The sequence below is a fragment of the Octopus sinensis genome, unplaced genomic scaffold (assembly GCF_006345805.1).
Source record: "Octopus sinensis unplaced genomic scaffold, ASM634580v1 Contig07129, whole genome shotgun sequence".
NCBI lineage: Eukaryota > Metazoa > Mollusca > Cephalopoda > Octopoda > Octopodidae > Octopus > Octopus sinensis.
The window spans coordinates 83-5,529 of NW_021829859.1; the positions used below are offsets into that span (position 1 = coordinate 83).

A 5,447-nucleotide genomic window follows, 5' to 3' on the forward strand; every position below is an offset into this window, starting at 1 on the left:
TACAGGCTCAGAAGCATACAGGCTCAGAAGCATACAGGCTCAGAAGCATACAGGCTTAGAAGCATACAGGCTCAGAAGCATACAGGCTCAGAGGCATACAGGCTCAGAAGCATCAGGCTAGAAGCATACAGGCTTAGAAGCATACAGGCTTAGAAGCATACAGCTCAGAAGAATACAGGCTTAGAAGCATACAGGCTTAGAAGCATACAGGCTTAGAAGCATACAGGCTTAGAAGCATACAGGCTTAGAAGCATAAAGGCTTAGAAGATACAGGCTCAGAAGCATACAGGCTCAGAAGCATACAGGCTTAGAAGCATACAGGCTCAGAAGCATACAGGCTCAGAAGCAGACGGGCCTAGAAGGCTCAGAAGCATACGGGCCTAGAAGGCTCAAAAGCATACGGGCCTAGAAGGCTCAGAAGCAGACGGGCCTAGAAGGCTCAAAAGCATACGGGCCTAGAAGGCTCAGAAGCAGACGGGCCTAGAAGGCTCAAAAGCATACGGGCCTAGAAGGCTCAGAAGCAGACGGGCCTAGAAGGCTCAAAAGCATACGGGCCTAGAAGGCTCAGAAGCAGACGGGCCTAGAAGGCTCAGAAACATAAACCTACTTTCTTCATAAGTCTCATCAGTCATAGACAGACAAAGCGGACGAACCATGGAAGAGCTCGAATGCCCAAAGCAATCGTCTCGTCAAAATTACTTTCCGCACTAAGTTTCTGTCTCGCTCTTCTTTCTTACAATAAAATTCTTCATTCATTCATTCATAATGTTGTTTAACTATATAAAACAAAAATAACTAGCCTGAAACTGTTCTGTCTGAAATAAAAAAAATATGGCTAGAACTAAACAAACTGCTCGAAAATCTACTGGAGCAAAAGTTCCAAGGAAACAATTGTCTGCAAAATCTGCTCGCAAGTCTGTTTCACATTTGGAGGGGTAAAGAAACCTCATCGATTTCGACCTGGAGTTGTTGCAATGCGAGAAAAGACGCGATATCAAAAGAGCACTGATTTGTTACTACGAAAACTTCCATTCCAGAGACTCGTGAGAGAAACCGCTCAGTTTATCAAAACTGATTTGCGTTTTCAATCGTCAGCGATTGTCGCTCTCCAAGAAGCGGCAGAGAGTTACCTAGTTGGAATTTTTGAAGATAGTAATTTGTGCGCAATTCACGGAAAAAGAGTAACTATAATGCCAAACGATATGCATTTATCGAGAAGAATTCGAGGTGAAAAACATAATTTGTATTTTAAATAAAAAATGATTTATTGTTTGGATAATTCTGAGACAATTTTTAATTTTTTGTTGAAGTTTGTAGAAAATGTAATGTTGCACCTCGTTTAGATAAAAAGAGGATACTAGTTGTGTATTTTAGAAAATATATAATTAAAAATTGTTTAATACGGATTTGTTGGATAATTAATATATAGCAGGAAACAACAAAAACCTATAACCATGAACAAGCTATAGTGAACAAAAATAAAAACTGAACATGCTTTTTCTTATAAATTTACAATTGGACAATATTGCAAATATGTCTCAAATTTATTTTTAACATAGATTAAAGTATTTCACATTTTTTTAGTTTTTTTAATAAATATATATTTATGCCCTTTTTTATGATATCGAAAATTTAAAACCAAAAAAATACTGAACAAATTTAAATTACTTATATATATCAAAAAAAGGTTTTATTTTTTAAAATTCGTTCAAATTCAATCATTTGTAACCTCTCTACGTAGCCAATCATTGAACATTTGAAGAAAAAGGCAGAATAATTGGCATGTATAAATCTGGAAAAACATACAGAGAAATACAAGATATCACGAAAAAGTATGCTTGGCACGATATTGCAAATTATCAAAAGCTATTCAAATAAGTGCTTGACGGACAAAAAAGTTGGGTCTGGTTGACCATTCGTTGCTCAATCGTCAAAAATATTTTAAATTAAAGAGGCTTGAAAAGTGGATGTCAATTTCAACTGTTTTTAATTTACTAAAACATTTACAGAAAAAAAGGGAAATCAGTAACAGCTCAAACAATAAAATAATACACGAAAAATTGGTCTGAATGCATATCCGCCCACGAAAAGACCATTTCTTACCAAAAACCCTAAACTTCAATGATTAAAGCTATGCCAAACATGCAATATGCTCTCAAAATATTTCGGGAGCGAGTTATTTTAAGTGATGAAAGTAAATTTAATATGTAAAATAGTGATGTAAGAACTTTAGTATGGAGAAATCGCAAGGAAAAATATTTAACAAACAATCTTACAAAACAGTAAAATTCGGTAAAGGAACTATCATGAACTATCATGCCATAATCAATATTGGATTCATTAATTTGGTTTTGATAAAAGAGAAGATTGGTGGAGCTTTGTATGTTAACATATTAACGAATAATATGATCTCATTTCTGAACAAAATCGAACATAAAGATCCTAGTTTCCAACAAGACAATGATCTGAAACATACTTCGGCAATAGCAAAGAGCTTTTTTCAAGTAAATAATATCGAATTACTACTATGGCCAACACAAAGCCCAGATTTAAACCCTATAGAGAATGTTTGGGCCTTTATTAAAGAAAAAATCAAAGGAAGAGAATTTTTGAAAAAGGAACATTTATTTGCAAAAATATCATCCATTTGGAATTAACTCAAAATAGAATACGCAAAAAGTCTTATTAATAGCATGCCAGGCCGAATACTAGATGTAATTAGAGCTAATGGAGGACATAATAGATATTAAATAAATTTGTTCATTTTTTGGGTTCTGAATTATGAATGAATGGAAAACCGTATAAATATAATATTTTTTAGACAAACTAAAAAATAAAGCAAAACTTTATTTAATTTTATAAATCAATAGATGTTATTTTTTAAATATTGTTTCATAGTAAATTCATGAGAAAATGCTTTTTCAGTTTTTATTTTTGTTCACTGTATATATTTACTATTTTTTGGGATAATTTAGCCTAAGTAAATAAATTATATTGGACTAAAAAAATATTTCGCCAATGATAAAATAACACAGTATTGCGATATTTTATCTATAATTACTTCTAAATGTTTATTCGTTAATTGTGTTTGAAATTTTTTTGAAATTCGTTAAAAAAACTTAACTGGTTGATCTATTGTATTTCGAAAACAATATTACAAAATAACAGTGCATTATTCAAATAATTAATTTAAAGTTAGGAAGTTGGTTTAGGAGTTTCTGCAGTTTTGCGAATCATAAATCCACCAGATGAAATAATAGCTTTCTGAGTTAATTCTTTTAATTCGTCGTCATTTCCAATTGCAACGACAATGTGACGTGTTTTAATTCTTCTTTTTCCACATTTTACTGCTGTATTTCCAGCAAGTTCAAGCATTTCAGCCACAGCATATTCCAATACTGCGCACATATATACTGCGGCAGGAATTCCTACTCGCATTCGGGTTTCATGACGGAGACACCGGTGAATGCGTCCAACTGGAAACTGTAACCCGGCCCGAACGGATTTGCTTTTAGCCTTTGACCGTACTTTTCCTCCTTTTCCTCTTGAAGACATTATACTCTGCTAACTATTTTTTATTTACATAATAAAAAAAATGGCATTCCGAAATTTAGTTGAAAATTTTTTTCGGAATGGTCCTTTTTTGCATTAGTCGAAAAAATTTGGCAATGATACTTTTTTTGCATAGGTTGAAAATAGTGTTTATTTAGAGAATTTTTCCTAATGTCTGGACGTGGTAAAGGTGGCAAAGGAGGAAAGAGTGGTGCAAAACGATTTCGAAAGATATTAATTGACAATATACAAGGAATTACTAAGCCAGCAATAAGAAGACTATGTCGAAGAGGGGGTGTTCGAAGAATTTCTGGAAAAATTTACGAGGAGACACGTTCTGTCCTTAAGATTTTTATTGAGCAAACTGTTCGTGATTGTATTTCTTATACTGAACATGCCAAAAGAAAAACTGTTATCGCAATGGACGTTGTTAATGCCTTGAAACGTCAAGGTAGGACAATTTACGGATTTGGTGGATAAATTATACATAATTTTTTTAATAAAATACATTGATATTCCTTACAAATTAACCAGATAAAAATTAGCAATTTCATAAATATACTAACTAGCTACCAAACGACGGTGAAATACTACGATTGCTTTTTTAATTGGTAAGAAATCTTGTTGAAATAACAAAAAGTATATTTATACAGTAAATTAGAGTTATATCGTTTGAAAAATTTATTTTTTTCTAATAGTTTATTTTTTTGCATCTGTTTATAATTATGTTTATTTAGAGAATTATTTGCGAATGGACCCCAGAGCTCCGGCCAATCGGGCAATGGACGATTATTTCTCCGAACATGGAGACAAATATCGTGGAAGACCTAGATCCACTCTTCCGACAGTTCTTGAAAGGGATCTCAAACTTCATGGCAAAAGTTTCAAAAACTGGGACGACCTAGAATCTTTACGGGATCTCGCCCGCAACAGAAGGGCATGGACAAGGATGGTCCAGAAGATTGTTTCGCTTGTGACACGTGTGGGATTATAACTTTGTTTATGTTCCTACGGAATGTGTTATAATAACTAAAAACATCAAAATTGATATTAATTCGGATTTATTTAAAATTGATTTGACGTATTAATTCATTCTTTTTCTTTTTGAGCCATTCCTTAGCTCTTTAACTGCAATCTCTTGTCGACCATCACCAATCTGATTTCAATCGTCAACTAAGGCGCTGTTTTCAATCAATGCAGCGATTAGATGATACTTTTTCGAAAAAATTCGGATTATTATCAGCACTGCCGAGAACACATAAAAAACCAAAATCAATTTAGTTCCTTTGTGTCGCGCAGACTACCCTTTGCACAAATCGTATTCAAAGCCCTTTCCGTTTCGTTTTAGCAAAGAATTTCTATTGCCATTCTCGAGAACAGTCTGAGAATTTCCGTACATAAATGACTCTATTAACTTTTAAATAACTATAAATTGATTATTATTAACCAAGACCATACAGTGCAAGCCATCTTCTTAGTAAGTAATAACTCATTACTACTAATGAGACAACGCTTTATGAAGTCTAAATAAGCTTTGTCGTCTAGATATCTTTGTATCGCAACCAACAATATTTAAAGCTATAAAGTTTGTGATGTAGTCACAAATGATAAATATGGCTCACTCGACACACTCAACGTTTAGTGGCAATTTTCCGATTGAAATCAATGATGTCAGATTTACTCGATGTAATTGTGACAGAACATCAGTGTTTTATTCATAATCACGAGTAACGGAGTTCTCGGATTTGAAGTGTATTCCGGCTCAAAAAATTTTTTGTAACTTATCCAAATTCCTAGATGGAGTCCCCTCAAGATGAGAAAAATTTCCAAAAACTAGGATCAATAATTACTTAATTTTTTATTATTTTCGGTTTTGGGTTTAGTTAATAAAGTTT

At 33.4% G+C, this 5,447-nt stretch overlaps 1 pseudogene; it reads left to right on the forward strand.

The window, feature by feature from the left end:
* The first annotated feature begins 831 nt into the window (after positions 1-831).
* On the forward strand, positions 832-4,032 carry LOC115227781 (annotated as a pseudogene).
* The last annotated feature ends 1,415 nt before the right edge of the window (positions 4,033-5,447 follow it).